This window comes from Lissotriton vulgaris, chromosome 4_1, assembly GCF_964263255.1.
Source record: "Lissotriton vulgaris chromosome 4_1, aLisVul1.2, whole genome shotgun sequence".
Classification (NCBI taxonomy): domain Eukaryota; kingdom Metazoa; phylum Chordata; class Amphibia; order Caudata; family Salamandridae; genus Lissotriton; species Lissotriton vulgaris.
Window position 1 is genome coordinate 1,913,644,856 of NC_141691.1, and position 23,236 is coordinate 1,913,668,091.

The following is a 23,236-nucleotide window of genomic DNA, read 5'->3' on the forward strand; positions in this document are numbered from 1 at the left end:
GTTGTGCGCCGTGATGTCGTGCGCCGTGTCATGCACCGTGATGCTGCGCGCTGTGATGTCACATGCCATGATGTTGTGGGCCGTGATGTCACTTGCATACTGATTAAGTAGGTCAGTCCGCTCACTTCTTTTTTTAGGACCTGTGCCCTGATAAGTGCTGTACACCTCTGTCCTATAGAAAATCGGCCAAAATATCGTGATGATCACAAGAAGGTTTGCAGTCGTTCTTTATGTTGGCAATCCGGTAATCTGGTAGTCCAGCCAGAAGCAGTGATGATGGAGCACCCAGAAGCAGTAATGTAGACTAAAGAGGAACCAACCCCCCAACCCCATACAGCGCTGAAGTATAGCGCCTCAGCTCCAGCATGGTTTATATGGGACAAACACTTGTAAATCTTAAGATGCAAACCAAATGCTGTCTTTCACATAGCCCACTCCTTTCAGGTGTGCATTTAAACGAACTATGTATGACGAGGCCGCAGAACGCGTGTATGCATTATATATGCTCTCTCTGCAAAGGTCACTACAAAAGTTGCCCACCCAGAGTCGATGAAAACCTCTCTTAAATCAGACCTTCGAAAGGATGAAAACAATGGGCTGAGAAAATAAAAGTTAAACAGGTGAACAAAAATGTCTCGTGGGCATAAATTGGCAGCAGGTATTCTCATATTTCCTGCAACTCCCGAGGAAAAACCATTATTTAAATGCAGGAAAATAGTTTTACCTCCAAAATCTCATTGTATTTCGAAAGTGTGTCTGCTTACCTCTTAACAAAGACATCAGGGGACGAATTTATTGCTACATAGTTGATAATTGTGCGCAGATATTTAGAATGCTTGATCACAACCTGGGCTTGGGTCTGGCTGGCATCCATGAAAACCCATCAGCTGAATCTCATTAAGTTTGTGTTAATGGCAAGAGAGGGAACAGACTTCATTGTGATAGGACAACACAGCCATCGCGCGCCTTCCCTGTGAGTTTCCAATGCATGCCACAGATTGGCTGACCACGAGTCTTCAAATGAGCCTCTCTTTGCTCAGCCATGTGTGTCTGTTTCTCATTGGCTTTACGGTGCTGTATTGCAGAGTGAATGGATTTGGCAGGACCCACTGGCTTGCTGTATTTTCTGGTGCAGATGAAATTAGTCCTTGATTAATATTTTGGGAAATAGCAGCTGCGCAAACTAGTGTCATTAAGTTTGGAGATTAGCAACAAAATAAGTAATGAAGTAGCTAGTAGCTGGGGCTGATTGAACTATTTTGCTTCTTTGCCAGTAAGGGATTGATCGTACCTACCATCATTTCATGTAGTTCTTTTCTTTCATTTGTTAAAAGTGTCTGTTTCTTCCCTCTTCCCAAGATGCGCTGGCCGAACTGAGATCGCCTTGCACTGGCTCCTCTTGGGTCTTTCTTGTACTGGGTGTGGGGATCCTATTTGCAATCTTAGGCAGTCGTCTGGCTGCCTGTTGGACTTTAAAAGGGCACATTTGCGTCACTTTTAACATGGGAAAAGTGATGCAAAAGTGGCTCAATGGGCTTGTAAATCTGCCCCTAAGTACTTGAGTTCAGTATAAAATGAGGGCTCATCACAAAGTGATGGTGTTACCTTCTCCCTTTCATTGGCAATAAGCTTGAAGGGAGAGATAGCATACACACCCCTGACTATTACCCTTGGTGTTCAGGGCCGGACTGGCCATAGCGGGCACCAGGCAATCCCCCGGTGCCCCGGAGCAGATTTCCTCAGGGAGAAACTTCGGCCATGTTTCGAAGAAGTGGGTGGCGCCGAAGGAAAGGTTGGTCATGGCAACAAAAGCTGCTCCCAACACCAGCAACAACAAAAAAGCGACTTGCTGAATTTTATGTTAAATTTGTGTCACAAATCCCACGCATACAGAAAACCAGATTTTATGGACGAGCCTTCTCCTATATCGCTTGTAAAGCATGGAACGACCAGCTGCTACACATAAGCACCTTCTCATCACTTCTTGATTTCTTGAAGAAGCTGATGACTTGACGATTTTGAGCAGCCCCACAAGGCCCTGGTTTGCCTAGACTGACACCCGCTCAGCACCAGCATGCCCTTCCGAGTGATAGTGTGCTCTACAAATTGGCATAACATAATATAACATAACATAACAGTGTGCAAACAAGACCCTACTACTATACATGTTGATTAAGAAAAATGAAATGTTGAATGGGCCAAAATGTGTTTAGCTGCTTTTGAGCAAGTGAAAATTTGTCTGGCTGAAGTAGCATCACTTAAAGCCTGTGATATGCACAGCAGAGGCAATGAGATGTCCACCTGTGGCGGCTGCCATCAGTTAAAAGTGGTCAGGTGAGAAAAGGTGCAATGCCGGAAATAACCTTCGCAAACACTAAGTCGCTGACATGCATTACACTAACGTTTTAAAGTTAAAATGTTTACCATGTTCTCAGAACAACTAAGGCTCCGTAGACAAGAAGTAAGGAGACAGGAGCGCCTATGGCACACTAGCTGGGACCCTAAGGATAGAGAAGCTCATAAGATCCTGCTAAAAAGATACAAGCTGGAAGTGATTAAGACCAAGCAAGAATATTTCACGGCCCTCACATGCTCACTTTCGTCTCCTAGAGAGCTCTTCAGGATTGTTGACTCTCTTACTTCTCTCCAGACCCCAGACCCTGAGGTTGCTTCTCAGGAACTTTGCAACAAGATAGCCTCCTTCTTTCAGTCCAAAATTGCGGACATTTACATTGCCCTGGAGTCACAAAGATCCTCTACCGCTGTGCCTTCGGTGCCCGCTGTCTTAGAGCCTAATGGTGCAGAACCATCTCGACTTGTGGGTCTGGAATCCTTTCCCCCTCTCTCTTGCCAGGATCTTGAGATCCTGCTCAACAAAACTAAATCTGGCTCTCCGCTAGATGTCTGTCCGCTAAAGATCCTTAAGCAGTGCACAGAATCCCTCCTTACCCCTTTGGTTGACATCATGAACAGGGCGATGAAGGAGGGCATTTTTCCCCAGCAGTGGAAAAATGCTGTGGTAAAACCTCTGCTCAAGAAGCCCTCTCTTGACCCTGGGGTATTAAAAAACGTTCGCCCCATCTCACTGCTCCCGGCTCCCGCGAAGATGTTAGAAGTCCATCTAAATAAACATCTTGCTGCATTCGTGGAGAGCTCGGGCTGTTTGGATCTTTCCCAGCATGGATTCAGGAGGGGACATAGCACCGAGTCTGCCCTCACCATAGTGCTCGATAACATCCGCACACGGGTTGATGGGGGACAGACCTCCCTCCTGATCCTCTTAGACCTCACGGCTGCCTTCGATACCCTATCCCCCTCGGTATTAACATCTCGGGAGATTGGGGTTCGGGGGGCGGCCTGGGACTCCTTTCCTCTTTTCTCGATCATAGAGAGCAAAGGGTGATGCTGGGTCCGTTTCTATCTCCATCCCTGTCTGTGCAATGTGGGGTCCCTCAAGGGTCAGCGCTTAGTCCTACCCTTTTTAACATTTATGTGACCCCCCTTGCCAGACTTATTAGATCTTTCGGGATGGAGGTAGTCTCCTATGCAGATGACACCCAGATCCTCGTCTCTCTCTCCCAGTCAGTTACGTCGACTGCCGCCAACTTTAGATCTTTTGCATGGAGGCAGTCGGCCAATAGATGATTCACAATTCATTGGAACTGAATGGGGAGAAGACTGAGGTGATGGTGTTTGGAGGAAAGGAAGAGATCTGGTCTGCTGAGTGGTGGCCGGACTCACTGGGTGCCTGCCCCAATCCTACCTCCTCAGCTAAGAATCTGGGGGTTATGATCGATCCTACCCTTAGTATATGCCAACAGGTCAACATGACTGTATCGGCCTGTTGGGGGATCATCCATATACTAAGAAAAATCAGGCACTATCTGTCCCTTCAGGCAAGAAAGCAACTGGCCGTCGCACTTCTGGGCTCTCGTCTGGACTATTGCAATGCGCTGTATGCTGGACTGAATAAAAGTCAGCTACAGCGCTTGCAGGTGGTCCAGAACGCAGCAGCCAGATTTGTTCTCGACTTACCACGACGTGCCTCTGCCACCGATGACCGGAAGCAGCTCCACTGGCTTCCCGTCGTGGACCGTATCCTCTTTAACCCCTTCCATGCTCATGACGAGCTAAGCTCGTCATGAGGCACAGTTGAGCTGTGCTGATGACGAGCTGAGCTCGTCATGAATAAAGAAGAATTGGAATTTCCAGCACAGGGGAAAAATAACCACAGCAGCGATGTGGTTAAGTCCATGTGTATGGTGTATAAAGCTTTAGCTAAAACCAGCCCTACTGGCGTTGGATCTATCCTGTCTCACTATAATCCTGGCAGGAACCTCCGTTCCTCATATAAACTTCTTCTCTCGTGCCTCGTGTCCGGAAGACCAGATGGGGGCGTAAGGCCTTTTCCAATGTGGCCCCAAAATGGTGGAATGCTCTCCCTCTTGAAGTAAGGTCCCGCCCCACTCTCCAAGCTTTTAGATCTGCATTAAAGACCCACCTCTTTGTACGCGCATACCTGTAGTGGTGCTCTGCAAACTTTTGATCTTTTTTGATAGGCGCCTTGACACCTTCGGGTTTAGTTTGCACGATACAAATTGCATAATAAATAAATAATAAATAAATAAATACCTTTTAAACATTTACATAATGCATGCTGCTGATTCAGTTTACCTTAAATAAAGTAAAATACACATTCACTTACCTTGCTTGCTGCACGTCCTCTGTCTGGTCCTGGTGCTCCCGTTGTCCAGCGCTGGCCCCAGCCAACTCCCCATACCAGTTCAGACACTGATCTCAAGCTTTTAACCAGCATGAGAGAAACAGCAGGATTGAATGGAGAGGGTTGTCTCGGCGCACCCACAGGCACTGGAAGCCTGTGCTTGCACTCCATCCACCTGTCTGAGACAGCTGGGTTGGAGGGGGTTAAAGTGCGTATGTCTGGCTGGCCATCGTAAGACTGCTCTTCAATAAGACACGTGCACTACTCCTCCTTCCCTGCTGCCCGTATGTAGCAATGGCCTCACCCTCACAACCAGCTTGGGCTGGCAGAGGAAAAATAAAATGGCAATAAAGTCATTTTATTGCCATTTCATGTTTACCTTCTTTTGACCCCTCAAGAGGTGGGAGGATGCGCCTCTGCTGAACAGGAGATGCCGCAGTTGATGGCCAGGGTAATTGAATGCAGTTTTCATCAGTCTTAGATCTGGGTTGAATCCGTCATCATTCTTTAGCTTACTTTGCCACCCCAGTACAGACCCAGGCACGTGAAAATTAGTTTTTAATCTGTCCTTCAAGGTGACAATCCAGCCGAAACTGCCAAGCCAGGCCTTCCGTGGATCGGAAACAAGCATTCTGGGACTGGTTAATTCACCACGACCAAGCCATCCCTTCAGTGATCCCAATGTTCAATGCAAGAACAGATCTGACACATGCATCTCTGATACAATACCCTGACACCGTGGAACACCCGTCAATGTGGGACAACCATCCTACAGACCTTTACTAATCTCCCATCCGAGACCCTGCTTGCTCCATGCTCCAACCCTGAATAGTGAGCACCAGGCACACTCAGAATACTGTGGGCAGACTCGCAGTGGTGATGGTGGTCGGACCGCTACCGCAAGTATGGCAGTTATGTGGACTGCCATACTCGTAATAAGGTCCTAAGTACCACAGGTGGCACGAAAAATATCCCAAAAGATATTAATAATGATGCTTCCCATCACCTTTTTGGTTGTCAGATGTGGAAGAAATGCTCTTCCTGTTATCGGAAAGGTCTCCACTGATTTCCATGGAGAGACTTATTCAAGGTATGTTACTTGTGTCTTACATGACACCATGATTACTCCCAATTGTGTGTACTGGACCAGCACCAGGCTGCAGCCATTTGGCATGATTTGTGTAGGGCTCTGAAATATACCAATGATAGTTAAATCAGCAGGGTCCCAAAAATGTAGTTTTCCAGACCCTCACCATTGGTTAAGATAAAAATGCTCATTGGGATATTTTGACAATACCCAGAAGCACGAACTCCACATTCCAACTTAAAAGGCTATTATGGTACAAATATATACCTAAAGATGTCAACAAATCTCACCCGTTTTCTCATTGTGTATCCCCCATTCCGATTTCACATGTTGTTTTATTGTGTATCCCTTTATTCCGGGCATTTTCTCCTGTCAAGATGGTAGCACGAATTGGTGCGAGTCTGTACAGAAGTGGGGACATGGGTGACCTGACTAAGGTCAAATGGGAGCCTTGCAGAAGGATATGTTTCTCAAGGCTGGCTCAAACCTCTAAAATTAAACATAATCAAGAACATTGTACTTCCACCTGGACAAAGAATCATTGTTCCAAGTAAAATATATGACCAACCCTTGTGGTCTTGTGCCCTTGTGCCTTGTAAGGAGTGGGACAGCAAGGACTGTCACAAAAGAGGACACAGCATAGGCATTCACTCTTTGGATTGCTTTTTCTCCCTGGCATTCTCTCCTTTCCCTAGTAGTTGATATACACCCAAAATCAGATGTTCACAGGGTTTGTGAGTATTTAAAAAATGGCTTGCTTACCATAGGACAGATGCAGGTAGGAGGATCCATAATGTCACTTTGTCATGTTTCCAATAAACTAACTGTAAAAAAACAGATAGAGAGCTATATAGGCCTGCTGAAAGAACTATGGAAAAAAGTCTTATAATTGGCTCATGAAAGTAACATAGGTCTGAGGACCATGAAATGTTGAATTAGGCAGGACTTTTCATAGCTAACTCTAGGAAAGCCTAAATAACACTTTGTGAGAGAATTGGAAGCATAGACAAGTTACAGAGTTCTGTCAGGTGGAGAGGGTGGAGGGAATAGGTTATCCCTGGAGTAAGTAAGCCGTGGATGTAGCAGTCATCGTTGAAGTGCTGATATATAGTGCAAAGTGCCCTTGCTATGATGATTATGGCACAAGATGCAATTTACTAGCAATGTCAGTACTAAAGGTGTGGTTGATTTCTTGAAGGATGTGTTCAATCATGATGTTTTTCCAGAAGAGCTTTATGGTACCCACTTTGAGTATGTGAAAAAGGAGTATCTGCATTTGTTTATAGTAAGACATATAACACATCTTTGTACTCTCCTAGGAGCAGCAGCCTAGTTAAATGCTTCAAGAAGGTGATCAAGGACCAGTTATGATCAGCAATGATCAATGCGTTGAATTAAAAGATGATGAGGGCCTGGTGTGAATAGTAACATTTTATCCTTATTTAGGGAAAATATTTACTAACAGGTGTTCTGCTAATAGACATATGGACCATTGCAAAGGTACATCTATTTCACAAGCCTCTGCAATTAATCGCCTGTATATACAATGTGGGAAAATACATTTTTCTCACATTATATCAGTTTATAAAATAAAGATCCCATCGACTTTGAATTATGCTAGCGAAACGATAGATGAGTGTGAGTGGGCCAAATTTGAGAAAGTGGAAGGAAAGATCTGGCGCCAAATATGTCATTTGAATTATGCTGAGCCGATCGCGGCACTTAGGCTCGAATTTGGTCTTCTCTCTACATATGTGTTATCAATGGCTGCCTGTTTGAGGTGGTGTAATGCTAAGATAAATAGATCTGACAATTTACTAAGGGTAGCATTGCACAGGGAAATATTTGTAAACATGTTAAGGAAAAGTGCAATTTTTAGAAATTATTTAAAGGCACTAAGCATGTTTGGTTTAGATATGGAAGGGGCAGCAGCTTTATGTAAAACATTGTTAAAGCATATAATTAAAAAGACAACATATGTGGTTTCTCGTGAAAGAGATCTGAAACTATGCTTATCGAATGGAAGGATGGGCTGCATTGTCAGGAGCTCCATTGTTAAAAATCCCCAGCCGTATGTTTTATGGAACCTAAAACACAGAATGCGTAGAGTGATTTTGTTACTAAGAATGAACTTATTACCTATAAGAATCGTAACAGGTTCCTGGGAGGGTATTCCCAAAAATGAAAGATATTGTCAACTATGTAACTGTGGCATACAAGATTTGATTGTGTGCCCTGCACTCCATTCAATATGACGTAGATATTTAAGAATGTTTTTTTTAAAGTATAACATCTCTACAGCAGAACAGGCCCATAATTGTCCTCTGTTCCCTCCATCCGAACTGATGTATTTTAAATGTTTTTGTTTTTTTAAGAATTTTAAAACGTTTTTTAGGAGAGTAATACGTTAAAGTGATTTGTGTGTTTATAATACTTCTACGCTAATCCATCTACACTGCTGCTAAAAAAATCATACAGAGCACTTGCACTTTTGTATGACATGTTAGTTGCCTTTTTTTAAGTAGAAAATACCTCCTTGTTAGACCATCTACATTGCTGCTAGGGGAGGTTGGGAAATACTTTCCCAAAATATCGCACAGAGCACTTGCACTGTTTATGACATGTGAGTTATTTTTTATGAAATGCAAGATACTACGTGTACCTTATGAGATACATTGCTGCTAGTTACTCATTGGTAAAGAATGTCCCGGAGGGGATACTTATCGCATTAGCACTTTTTTTTAGCACTGTTTAAAAAATTTCTCCTGCTAGTATTATATTGGGATCATTTCCCTAAAAGAAGATTTTTAACTGTTTGAGTTGCTTGATATAGATATATTTGGATTACAACCGTATATTATTTCTTCTGTGTACCTCACTTAATCGGGTTTTTCTGATAGTTCATAGTGTGTTCCAATCGAAAAAAGTCTGTTTATGTTGTAAGCGCATCTGCTTTGAAATGACGTTCTCCATTGTAGGGCTTAGACTACTGAAGAAAAGAAAGTGTTTACTTTTAACTGTATGTATTTTAGAATACAATTGACCTTGTAATTTTATTTCGTATCTCTTTATGTAGGAAATGATGTTTTATTCATGTATTTTATGTGGAATTCTTTGGAATTCTAAATCATAATAAATAAATTGAATTGGTATGAATGGTGCATTCCATGCCACGTGCCAGAACAGACATTTATTTTCTGTACTTCTCTGATGAAGAACAACAGGACAGGGCTTAATAGTGAGCTAATGGGTCTCAAACAGGTAATATGGAAGGAATGAGTGTAGTGGTAGACATAATATTTAAAAAAAGTAAAAAGGGTCAATTTCTAGCTAAGTAAAGGCGTGAGTCATTTATGTGGTAGGAGTGAAACAAATTTGGTTTGATTCACAAAGGAGAGTCTATACCTATTTGAATGGTAAAGGAGGACATTGTAGTAGTGGTTGTTGGAAGAGTGTGCATCAAGAATAAAGCATTGGTAGTACCAAAATTGATGAAGAAAAGTGGTTGTGGAAAAATGTGCATTTGTAAGAGTATATAATATTGTAGACTGTTAGTATGCTGTGCTATGTCATGCTATTTATATTTATTAATTTTATGGTAACAGAGATTCATAGAACTGATTAAAGCAAAGAAAACCTAAAAGCATAGTTAATCAACCGGACTGAGCAAAGAGTACTCTTCTAACTAACAGATTTAACTAATTTTAATATTTTAGGGTATGGATATGTTCTAGCTTATTTGCAGTATGTGCAGAGTATCCTTGGTGGGTATTGTGGGCAGAATTGAGGGTAGGGGATAGATCTTTCTTGGTGAAGCATGGGGGAATGTTATGCAGAGACTTAAGTGACAGTTCCACAGAAAGTTATTTGGAAAGGTTCTCTGTGTGGCAGTTCATGACAGTCAAGATTCACTGGTTTGACCTTTGTTCTTGTGCCCATAGTGATTGTACTCTTCAATATGAATATCAAATACAAGAATATCATGCACTCTAATCTTGTGAACTAAAACTTGAGGGACAAAATATTGGAAATGTACAGAGGGAAGTATAGACGTACTATTCCTAACGATATCCATGTGCTTTGAAGATATATTAATCTGTGGCAGTCGCCACTGGGTAGTTACATTTAGGATTGTGTTGTCATAGGAAGAGCATATTTTTGGCTTGCTTTTAACCTTGGCAACATTCTTGGTGAACATTCACAGAACTGTTTTTAAAAAGTCTCATCCCCCTCAGTACCTTTCTGGAACATTTTGTTGTGCTCTGTCAAGCAAGGACTGAGGAAAATAGGAGTCCCAAAACATGTTTTCCCCTTCATTTTTCTTTAGGAAAATTGAAAAACAAAACCACACAAAACAGTGAACGGGTTCACGACAAATTTAGCAGAAATCTACATTGTGGTCCAGAGAGCATGCTTTTAGTGATTTGATATAAATCCGTTTGGTAGTTTTTGAGCATTAAAGGCTCCAAAACGTTGTATATTTCACACCGCAGATTATCCGCATAGACGACAGATCTCTTGATGAGATGTGATTGGCTGCCACAACATCATCAATGATGTGGCGGCAGCCATCATAGGTTTCAAGACTCATTCCAGAGTCCTAGAAAAGCAGTTTGAAACAGATATAGAGAGCAGGGTCCAAGAAGGACTCCCCTCCCTCTCCCCAAATCTCTACAACGCTGTGGGAATCCAGTCTCCAGGGGATGATGTAATAAGGGGAGGAGCGAGGCATAGGTGAAGATTTTTCAACCAGCTCTAAAGGTATTAGCAAACTGAAAAGTCAATTTCCTGTGGAAGCATGAAACATGTTCCTAACTATGACTACCCAGTGGCAGCATATATGTTAACCCCTGGCATGTAATTCCGCTCCGCCAACAGTGTATGCAGATTTTTGCCTACCCTGCGCTCCAGTCCAAAAGTGGAGTTTAGGCAAAAGCTCGCCTCCATGGCAGAGCGGAGTTAGCCAGCCCCGCCACCCTAACAAATTAATAAACAAATTAAAAAGAAGGCACTAACCTGCATGGCTGCCTCCTCCTCTGCCTGGCTGCTCTCCTTCCAATGAAAAAACACTATGTTGTGCAAGACGCACAATGTAGTGTTTTTTCATAGGAGAAGGACTGCGAGGAGCAGGAAAGAGAGTCCCTTGCTCACTTTGCCACTGGATTCAAGCAAGCCGGGCTGAAGACGGCTGGAATGCCAGAAACCGGTCCTCGGAAGCTTGTTTCCGGTCCAGGGCAGACATGGCTTGGCAGTTCGGGCTGGACTGTTCCCATGAGGCACAGGGTCAGACAGATTTGCATATAGCCATGTCTGAACTGGGGTGGCTGAGTGGGCTATAGAACGGTGATGGATTAAACCCAGATCTTTTGACTGGGTGTGAGTGTTTGATTGATTCAGATGCTCCGTCCATCACCACCCCCCTTTTGTACAGACAGAGGAGGAGACAGCCACGCAGGTAATTTTTATTTTTTTATTTTTTATTAATTTGGGCGGGGGAAGGGAGTGTATTTCCACTGAGTTTTTTTCGAACTCTGTGGAAATACGCATAGAGGCACTACGCCTGCTACGCCCAGGGCAACTATATGTATTTTCACTGAAAAATTTAAATGCATTAAATAATTTACAACATTGTTAAACCTGCAAAAAAATTAAATAACTTTACATATGAATCAATAAGCATTCATTGCCAAACCATTTACAACTTTATTAAACCTAACAAAAACAAAATATCAAGTTAAATGAATCAATATATATATATTTTAAATACCTGCCCACTTAATCCCCCAATAAACAAAACAGCCCAATTAAGAAATTATATATTATGATATTATGTGAAAATAACTACAATGCATTTTACAATAAAATAAGTAATGAAATAAAAGCAAAGTACATTGCAGGAAAATAAAACATTAAAACAATATCATAGTAAATTATATGTTGTACTTCAGTGTTATTGTAAACCAGTAAGAAGAAAAACACTGGCCTTTGATATTTTTGCCCACACTATTTTTGAAGTCACAATATTCCACGGATGATATTATGAGCACAGTAGCACACAATATTTTTGAGTATATATTTAGGTGGAAACCTCGGGCATTCATGTTTTTAAGAGACCAAGGGAGAAAAGGAAGGAAGTCTTGCTCTCTTTCTGTAATTGTGTCCTCAAAGCCAAGACACTTTCGAGATGTATCATACAACGGTTTCCATTAAACTCATAGGCAAAAAGGTCACCTGCGGTATGAATTAAAAGATTGGGGGACAGGGTAATTATTAACACGATACCTTCAGGAGTCCGGGAGAAGTGGAGTTCAGCATCAAGTTCACATGGGTACCAGCCTCAATTGCAATCCTCCGGCCTCTTAAAGGTCATCAGGGGCTTCAGAATCACCATTGTCCCAAATCATACTCAAATGGACATTGAAGCATGTCAGTATGGAGACCCAGGATCATCCCATCAGGTGGCACACATATGGAGGGATTTGGGCAGGGGACACAAGTTTCTGAGAGCATCTGCACCTCGGCAGAGGAGCTCCTGGGAGTGTGGAAGGGAGGGAGGGAGAGAACGGTTGCGTACAAGATCAAACAAAGACATGCAAGTCCAACTCTAAGCGGCATGACAGGCATCCAGGGACCAGTGTACCTGACAGAGGATGCAGGCCTTACCACACTAGCACCTCAGCAGCAGTAGCATGCTAGTGCCGGAGGGACAGCATGTTAAATCAGACTAGAGCCACCAGTCCCAAGATTCAGAGCTCAAGGTGGGCCTCTATGTGGGCATCAGAGAGAAGGTGGAGCAGAGCAGTACTTCAGTAAAGAGGCAACTTGGAGGAGTCCCTTCAATACCTAAACCTCACGCAGGTCACGTATCCCATGAGTCAAGCTCCGAATGGCAGGAGTCTTCTACTGCTGTATCTTAGGTGTCCACAATCCACAAGTTTTCGTAGACTGCCACAGTCAATTTAGTGATCCACTCATAATACTTTTGCGTTGGTGGTGCTGCAGTGGATGTTTACTGTTATTGGACTCTCTGTTTTGTTGCATGTTGCCTTAAAGATTCAGAAAAAGTATACTATTGTAGGAACACCAGACAGCTCAAAGTCACTTTGAAACCTTGCTCCCAGGTTTGCACTTTAATTGAGCATACTAGTGTGTTCTTGGAGCTGCAATCTTGGATAGGTTAATTCCATTCACTTCAAATAAGCATGTTTGACTAATGGACGTCGAAAATCTACATTTCTATGACAAATCAAAGGGCTAGCAAAGTTGTAGCCAAGGTACGCGGATTTCTTAACCATAATCTATTCCAGCATGTTCAATGAAGTCATGTGTCAGATTTCCCCCATACACACTTACTCTGCAAATGAGTTCCATTTAAATGAGGTTCATGGAACCCGACTTTTCAGGACATTATTTTGGATACACATGGCCTATCCAGTAGGCTAAGTGAAATGTATACCTGTACTACATGACTGGCAAAGAGGTTACCTGACAATCAGTGTGTTTGCTATTACAGTAGAAGCCAATATATCTGCCAAGTAGCCCTACGTCAGGTGTGGCCCTTTCAGCAAGTCACACTTTTTAGCACACATCCTGTTGCATTCTGGGACTTTTCGTTTTTATTTTAACAGTGTAAGTATGGTCTCAAAAATCTACACTGACACAAAGCTGTTGTCTAAATAATCAGGAAAATATTAAAGAATCACACATGATGCGGGGTCAACTGAGAGCTCGTGACCCTGGTAACACAATTTGTTTATTTTAATCACTGTGATATTTAGGAGTATGTCATGTTTTTTAGTGCAGCACTCTGATGCGATTCTAGTTCTCTGAAATCTTTATATAAATCTCAGTTTTAATTGCTCTATTTGGAAAGCAGTTCCACAGCCTTTCTGCCAAGCCTGCATTCACTGTGGCAGGGCAATTAGTGCCAATTAGTGTCAATCGTGAAGTTGACAATAGCCCACCATGAACAGGACTTGAAAGGGCCAACATCTCTTCTTAGCCAGCACATTTACTGTGAGCCATACAAATGTCCATTTTAAGGAAATAGCTCTGGTTAGTCATTAATTAAGGAACAAAACATTGAACGGGAAAATGAGCCACTGGATCAAAAGTTAAATCAATTTCCGTATCATTGTTAGATGGAATTCTTCTTTTTTGGAATGTTATTATTCAATGGGTGTGTTTTCATTTTTGTTTTTTTGCAAGCGTGGTACAGGTGTGGACTTTCTTTCGCCTGTTGCTGTTTTGTGCAAAGCACTTAGTGCGTGAGGGGCGCGAGCTTATATAATTAATGAGGGCCGGTTCATGCTTCAAGAGGAATGCCATTGTTTCTTTCATGAAAGGCCCTGTTGCAAGCCGTGGCGTTCACTGTGAAACGATCTTTTTATCGCCTTAGTGTGATTATAGACAATTTCGTTCCGTGACGGCTTTCTTTATTAGTTCCCCAGGCACGCAGATCAAATTGTGTGTGCTGATAAAATATGTCTTTTTGGCAGCAGGTTTTGTTGTAAAAACGGCAGCTACGTTAGACGACCTCTGGTGGGACCGTGAAGGGCGCTCCCCCTCCGCACAGCACCGCCTGTGCCTCCCTGCCTCAGGAGGAGGTTCGAGGACCTTCACCACCCCAAGCTACCACCTGTGCCTCATCCCTGGTGGCCAGTGGTAAGCCGTAGGTAGGTTTTTCATCCTCCGCTTTATTGCTTTTATTGTATTGCCAGTATTTTCATTGATGTGTCTGTGAATGCTGTTGGCTGTCTTCCCCCGCTGCCTGTACGTGGCCCGTGCCCCTTTTTTTTAGGTCTCGGCTAGCCGCGCGGAAGCGCGTCTCCGCTGAGATCTTTTGTTAGCGAGTGTGCTTCCCAGGAGACAGTTCCGCCCGCGCGCATCCTTGGAGCCGATTTGAAACGGGAACGCGCGCTGTGGCCAGGCGCTGTCTCCTGGGAAGCTCAAGCACCACACACGCATGCGCATACACACACACAAGCGCCCACGCACGCACATACATACATACAGAGACACCCTCCCTGACACATACACACACACGCGCACACACACAAGTGCACCGAGGCCCTCCCTCCCCCCCTCCCTCCCTCCCCCGCCGTCACCGTCGCACACATACATACACACACGAGCATACACGCACACACACAAGTGCACCAAGCCCCCCCAGCCTTTTGGAGCTTACCTGGCCAATGTCGGGGACTCTGCTCTCAGCACGCGGCGCCCAACCTCCTGCTGGCGCGGCCCCGGGGCTCCACACCGCTCAGAGGAGCCCCGGGCGCGAGACGCATTTGACTCCGCCTACCTCCTTTTCCGGTCTGGACGTGGCCCCGCCCCCGTCACAGGCGACCGTGCCTGACTTCCGGGGCGGCCGCGGCGGGATTCCGGGGGCATTTAGGATGCTCTCTCAGCTTGCACTGGGCACACTCCTTAGTTACTGCAGTCAAAATAATGCTCATGAGTCACGTCTTTGGTAACCCCTCTCTCCCTTCGAGTAATTCTCCAGCAGCGATTTCTGCACCCGAGGCCATCGCCTGTGAATGCCTCTCCGTCTCCTGACACCCCATCCATCTCTGCTCTCCCCTCGTGCACCCTTCTAATTCTCAGGTCTGCTTCTTTTGAAATCATCCTTTATTGTAGCTAAAACTGAACATACACCGCCGGCTGCTCTTGCATCTATGGTGCATACTTTTAATTTATCCTGCTGTATTTATGTATTCAGAGACTCTCCTTGCTGCATGACGCTCTCTAGCGCCCCTTCCCGGTGGTCGTTCGTGGCAAGAATGTTAAATAACTAAATACAAGTAAATACATAATGCTTCTAACATGCACTTATTGTCATGTCGCAGAATTATACCCAACATCAGCCTTGTTCACGCTGTGGGTGGCTGGTCACAGTCAGGTTTAGCGAGACGTGGTGAACATCAACTGTTCGAGGTTCAGGCCGGTGGTGCACGGGTAGCTTGGGGACAAGCGTGCACCGGAAGCCGAGGGTGACGTGCACCTCAGATAGTGTGGCTCGGTGATGGACATGCTGCTGACTTAGGTTCAGGCCGGTGGTGCACGAGCAGCTAGGGGACAGGCGTGCACCGGAAATCGCGGGTGAGGTCACGTGCACCTTCCGCAGGCGTGGCTCGTTGAAGGAATCTGCTGACTTTAGCGCTGCGCGAGGACGCCAGGCCAGCTTTGGCGAAGTCCATGAACTCGCAGCCGTGAGTTGGAAGGTCACGGGGGCGGAACCTCACAGAGTAGTGAGTGCAGAGTAGTGAGTAGTGAGTGCAGAGTAGTGAGTGCAGAGTAGTGAGTAGTGAGTGCAGAGTGGTGAGTGCAGAGTAGTGAGTGCAGAGTAGTGAGTGCAGAGTGGTGAGTGCAGAGTGGTGAGTGCAGAGTAGTGAGTGCAGAGTAGTGAGTGCAGAGTAGTGAGTGCAGAGTAGTGAGCAGTGAGTGCAGAGTAGTGAGTAGTGAGTGCAGAGTAGTGAGTAGTGAGTGCTGAGTGCAGAGTGCTGAGTGCAGAGTAGTGAGTGCAGAGTAGTGAGTGCAGAGTAGTGAGCAGTGAGTGCAGAGTAGTGAGTGCAGAGTACTGAGTGCAGAGTGCAGAGTAGTGAGTGCAAAGTAGTGAGTGCAGAGTAGTGAGTGCAGAGTAGTGAGTGCAGAGTAGTGAGTAGTGAGTGCAGAGTAGTGAGTAGTGAGTGCTGAGTGCAGAGTAGTGAGTGCAGAGTAGTGAGTAGTGAGTGCAGAGTAGTGAGTAGTGAGTGTGCAGAGTAGTGAGTGCAGAGAGAGTGTGCAGAGTAGTGAGTGCAGAGTGAGTGTGCAGAGCAGTGAGTGCAGAGTGAGTGTGCAGAGCAGTGAGTGCAGAGTGAGTGTGCAGAGCAGTGAGTGCAGAGTGAGTGTGCAGAGCATTGTGTGCTGTTGAGTGCAGAGTGCTGTGTATTGGCAATGTTAATGACAATGCCATTTATTTTTGATTTAAAGAAAAAAAAATGTCATGAGCAATGCCAATAGCTCTACCTTTAATGATGTCGAGACCATTACATTGCAAATGCTTGTCTTCACTCTGTTCACCTCGCTGTCCCCGTGCTCTCTCTGCCCGGTTTTCCCTTCTGTTCCCCTCGCTGCCCCCATGCCTCTCTTTTCCTGTTCCCTTTTTGCCTTATGTGCCACACGTTTTTCCCTCATTTTTGGGCCCCTTTAGCCTTCTGTTCCACTCATTTTTTGTGCCCGTCGGCCCTCTGTTCCACTCGTTTTTTGTGCCTTTCTGCCCTCTGTGCCACTTGTTTTTCACTTGTTTTTGTGCCCCTTTTGCCTTCTGTTCCACTCGTTTTTTGTGCCCTTCTGCGCTCCGTTCCATGTGTTTATTTTAATGCCCTTCTGCCCTCTGTGCCACTTGTTTTTCCCTCGTTTCTGTGCCCCTTTTGCCCTCTGTTTCACTCGTTTTTTGTGCCCTTTTGCCTTCTGTGCCACTCATTTTACCCTCGATTTTGTGCCCCTTTTCCTTCTATTACCTTTGTTGTCCTTCACCACCCTCGCTGCTGCGTCCCCTGCTGCCCCACCCCCCTGACTGCCCACTGCCCATTCGCTGCCCCCACCTCTCGCCTCCCAGCTACTCCTCCCTCCCACCTCCCCATATATGCCAGCCGCTGCACGGCCGCACCGCTGGCGCCGAAGGCACGCCAAATCGAGCCCCTCTACGCCCGTCCGCGCCTGGACCATGCCCAGCACCAGAACCTCTGGCCCCCACACGCACCATGACGACCGCCGCCACTACGACGCCAGCACTCCGCACGCTCTCAACTCCGGACAGAGCCACACCTGCTTCAAGGCCAGCCCGAAACACACACACGGCCCCTTCACCTGCCGGAACTGCAGCTACACCAGCCTCAGAGCCAACAAACCACCCGTCAAGAAAGACCCCAACCACCTCCGTTGCATACTACTGAACAACCGTCCGCACACAAGAATGCCTTCGAGCTCTGGGGCCTGATCGACACAACATCCCTGGAAGTCACCTTCCTCAAAGAGACCTGGTTTAACGACTCCTCGGCACCGGACATCGCCATAGCCATCCCAGATGGCTACAAGATCACCCGCAGAGACCGCACCAACGGCGTTGTAGGAGGAATCGCTATTGTCCACAAGAACAGCATCAGGGTCTCAACTAGCACCGACGACGCACTCAGCACCGCTGAACACATCACATGCATTTTCAGATCCACCCTCAGAGGCAACTCAGAAGTAACTTTGTGTTACTTTAGGGCAAGACAAGGCAAAACAAGCTTTGAGGTAAAAAGTAAATAGACTTTCTTCTGGTTTGTGTCACTTTTGCGGAACACATCCAGTGCCAAGTGTTAGTAAATCTGGGCCACAGTGTTTGAGGGTTCTGCAAGGAGGTGTGGGAGGTGGAGGTCTGTGGTCATCCTTCAAAGACTGAGGCCCTTGAATTTGAAAGGTGACTCCCTTCCTTTCTCCTGTAGTAATTCTAACTTTACACAATAGTCACCCTTTTGTTGGGTGAGTGAGTTCAGTGCATCTGTGGAGAAGTGTGGCTCAAGTGGTTGGAGCGGCAGACCCTGATGCAGAGGTCTGTCCCGGACCAGAGTTCAATTCCCTGCCTCGGCGGGTCTTGGGCTCAAATTTCCCCGGACCTGACAATTCTCGCCTCGGTGCCTATTCCAATCATGGAGTCCCACTCTGTAACTCTGGGCAATAGCTTGCTTAATCTCCACAACAGCCCCTCACAGCGGGATGCCTGGCTTTCACCTTGGGGATGCCCAGTAATGGGTTATCTCGCAGGGGAATACCAGGATGGGTTCCCTAAGCAAGCGCTGGGATGCTTCCGGGCAGCCATGCACTCTACAAATCAAATTTCATTTCATTTCATCTGTCATGCAGGATTGCGTCTATACTCAGCTACCGGGTCCTACAAGCAGAAAGGCAGGCTCAGAGGGAGGAAGGCATCCACTTGTGTTTTGTAGATCCCGAAGAACGTATTAAACCGGATCTTAGCCACAAAAAGAGCACATACATCAGCTGTGAGCATTGTAAACTTTATACTTCACTGCTCAGAAAGTGCAAGAGTGAAAGGGTGCAACATGTCAGAAGACGAGAAGAGTGTAAAGAGCTCCCTACAAGGGTCAGTGTTGTGTCTGTACTCTGCTTAAACTGGGGGCGTATTACACAAAGGGTCCTGGGGCGCAACAGGCGTTTGCACCCACTGTATGCACCCCCAGCGCACTTTGGTATTACAGAAAGAGCCACGAACGCGGTGCGACCCCTTCTAAAATATTGAAGACACTGGTGCACATACAGCACCTTCTCAAGAGGGTGTCCCCTCATTGCATTGGGGCGTACCCCGTTCAAATGAGGGACTCACTTTGCCTCGCCGCCTGCGCTGTTTTATAGATGCGGGCGCAGAGGCAAAGAAGCTCTCAGAAGGCGTACTGATACTGCACCACTTAAAAGGTAACACCTTGTCAGTTTGCCAACTGGACCTCCCAGACATCCCCTTGCTGGTGGTAGGGCCACTCATTGCTCCCGCCTACAAGGGGGTCTCCCATCCTCTTCAAAGGTGCAGACGAGTTGCATGGAAACACGAAGCGGCTGCTTCAAAGTTGTTCTGTACTTCCTATGAATGTGCTACCCCCAGGGCAGCACAAGTTTGCAGCTATCCTGGGGGCAGTGCATTCGATGTAATAGTGCACACTGTTCCTGTTTGTGCCAGGTTCACCTGTTTTATGGTACACCCGGGCACACACAGGTAAAGTGAGCCCTATACATAATAGGGCCCCCCTGAGGGTCAGTTTGTGATGGAAAGAGTAGTACTTTGATTGTTTGCTTTCAACTGTTTGGAGGTGTCATCCAGCCATATTATAACATGAGAGTCATCGATCATGAGAATGAGACAAGAGAAGCAAGGTAGATGTTAAATAGTGTTTGGCTCACGGACGAACCCTGGGGTACACCTGCAATAGTGATCTAAATGAATATTGAGAAGGGGACAGGCGAACTGCTTGAGAACGATCACTTAGATAAGATGCTATCACGGCCAGGCCAAAGACTTATATTCTGGCTTCTTAAGGACTGGAAAATCAAACCACCTAAGAGACAAAGCCAAAGATTGTAAGAAGGGCTAAAGTCCAGTTTTGTTCTGCCCCCACTATGCACAGTTGTTATTTGCTAATCAAAAAACAAAAAATACTCTGTGCTATGGAGCAGGCTAAAGGCAAATTGATGAGGGTCTAAAAAAACTTTCTAGCACACATAAATACATTTGGAGAGTAAAAAATTTACCAATGAATATTTTAGCAGATTTGGTACCCATAAAGGGATAAGGAGGCACTAATTACAGCTGAGATTTCAGGGCAATTGTTGAAATAAATTCCTTCATAATGTTGTTGATGCACAAGATTTACCTAAGTGGTTAGATGCTATGATAGATTCCACAGTATCATCTACTGTAATGTAGCAACATCAGCTTTCAAAAGATTACAAACATGTTTAAGAAATGTGGAATTATATTTAAGACAATGTGGGTGTGAGGGAATACATGAATGACAAGACAAGGAAAGATGAAAGGAGAGAGAATTTAAGAAGAATAAACAGTACAGTGAGAAGAGTGCTGTAGGAAAAGAGAAAATATATAGCAAGAAACTGGAATACAATAGAGGAGAACCTCTGGTTAATTAAACTGAAAAGACCATTAACATTCTGTAAGCATCTAAGACACAATAATAGACAATGAAGAGCAGACAAGGGTTGAAGTACCAGCGTTTTTTTAATGAGACAGCATTGTTTCAATGTAGGACTTCACAAAAAAGAAAAACAAAGCACGAAGGAACCTGAGTAAAAATGCAAAAAAAGCCAGCTATATGACAACATGCTCTTACAAATAGTGTCAGAAAAGAGCAATGAAACCTGTTCTTTTCAGTTTGCTCTTAGGACCCCATTTGGTGAGTGAATGCTATATCACAAAATTAGAACTATGTTTTTCACCATGGAGAATATGTAGAAAATCTCAACTTAATCTGATTTAATTTAGACTTATCAGAATGTAAAATAAAAAAGTTCTTAAGCCAGAATCAATTTGATACATGAAAATTATTTTTGAGTAACAAGATCTGCCACCCCTCATGTGTACTATTGGTAATATCCAATAAAATAGATATAGTAGGACCAAACCTTACAAGCACGAAAATCGTTCAATTTCTATATGGACTCTCACAACCTAATGTCATGCTTCATCATAGAGTCTACCTCCGAAGCACCAAATGTGCTTGGCTCGGCTCAACCTCCACACAAATGGAGGGAGCACTTCTAAGGATAGTAGCCTATTTGGGACCTGTGATACTTTTAAAACTAGCTCAGTACCTTTTAGAGACAACAGTTTTAGTACTAATCTGGGACCAGAGTAAAATTCAAAACAAATGTGATGCTGAAAGGGGCAAAGTTAAGACACAAATGGTTGTGGTTAACCTGTTTCCGCCATCTCAGCCCTTGCCCGCTCTGCTCGCTTTCAATAGGACCGTGCAGAGCAGGTACTAGAGGTAATTTTAAGAGATTCAGACTCGATGATGAAACACGCCAATGAGGAAAGCTAGTGTCGGTGAGAGTCGTTAAAAACATTTTTGTGGATTTTCACGCTAGAAAACATTATTATACTGGTCCCACACTTGTTTTGATTATATGTGCTTATGATTTGGAAGTTGAGTGGTGGCATTCTTCTTACTTCTTACTCCCCTTTTTGATTGTTTTGATCTATATAAAATTGATCAGGAATTGAAAAGTGTGTACAGCAAAGCTAGAAGTTGAGTAAATGAACTATACAGGATGTTGGAAATATGAAAACCATATGAATTGGAAAGGACTCTGCAGATGCATCAGTTGAATAATTGTAATTGCCTATAGATGTGCTATCTGAACAACAGTAACAGAAGAAGCAATTCTGGTTTCAACTTGTAATCAAAGTCATCCAAATAGATACTTTTCATAAGTTGGTGTTGAAAACTTTGAATACTAGCTGTCTTACGAAACATGATGCTTTTAACAATGCATACAATTATGCATTGTTAATGCTTACTCAATATCTCAATATCATTATAAGACTGACAAATGTGGACATATTGCACTTACTGTTATTGATCAATACTTATGGGAAGTTAATAGACAACAGTTGGGATGTGGTTTTTATGCATTACTTTGAGATAATCAGATTTCAGAATGGTTTATTATATTGAGGACAAAACTCAGCTGTTAGGGAAAGCAGGCTTGATTAATGTAGAAGATGTGAAGATGTGTGTTTTTTTCTGAGTAAAAAATATCCTAAATATCCTTTATGTATGCTGCTGTTCTCTTTTCTAACACAATGAATAGTATACATCAGCAGCAATATTCAGACTTTGTTAGACATCAGCTCATTCCTTGTTAAAAGATTTTTATACATGACACCATTATTTGATTGAACTGACATGGATACCAGCAAAGGACATTATTAAGTTTTATATGGTATATTCACTGCAAGCAAAGTCAGTTTAAGAATTCCTGCTCAAAATATTCATCATTTATATTACAGTTTAATGAGACAATGGTGTCAGTGTGCGAAAATATTTTTAGGAAGGCTAGAAGAGGTTATCGTCTTTATGTCGCCATAGCCATTTGATTATATGGACTTATTTTAAATCTATAAATGCCACTTGCTAAATTTTTTTAATAGGAACAATCTGAATTTGAAATATAGTAAAGAAAAGGTAAACATCAGAGATTTCAACCATTATAAATAGGAACAATTTAGAAAACTGTTAGACCTGGCACCATTGGCGCGGGTCTCTCCTACATTTTTCGCTTTTGCTTCCTGTTTTTTTGCAGTGTGTTGGACTCCGTTTTGCTGGTCTAGATGCTTTGGGCACTTGGCCACGGCTGTTCAGTGCCAAAGTGCAAGGGCTCCCTCTGTAAATTGTTGTTATGGATTAGTGATACTATGATTGGTATATTTGATTAACCTGCCAGACCCTAGTCCAGTGCACTGTGTTTGCCAAGGGCCTGTAAATCAAATGCTGGTGGTGGGCTGCAGCACTGATTGTGCCACCCACAGAAGCAGCCGCTAAAAGGTAACTCTGGCCTGCTATTGCAGAGCCTGTGTGCAGTCTAGTACTGCCATGTCGACTTGGCAAGTGCACCCACTTGCCAGGTCCTAACCTTCCCTTTTCTTACATGTCATTCACCCCTAAGGTAGGCCCAAGGTACCCCTGTGGACAGGGTGAAGTGTAGGTGAAAGGTAGGACATGCCCTGGTTTGTGTGGCATGTCTTGATAGAGAATACCTGCCAATTTCGTTTTTCACTATTGCAAGGCTACCTGTTCCCATAGGGTTGAATGGGGCGTTTATTTATAAGTTCTTTTAAACATAACTACCCCAGGTAACAAGGTAGGAAA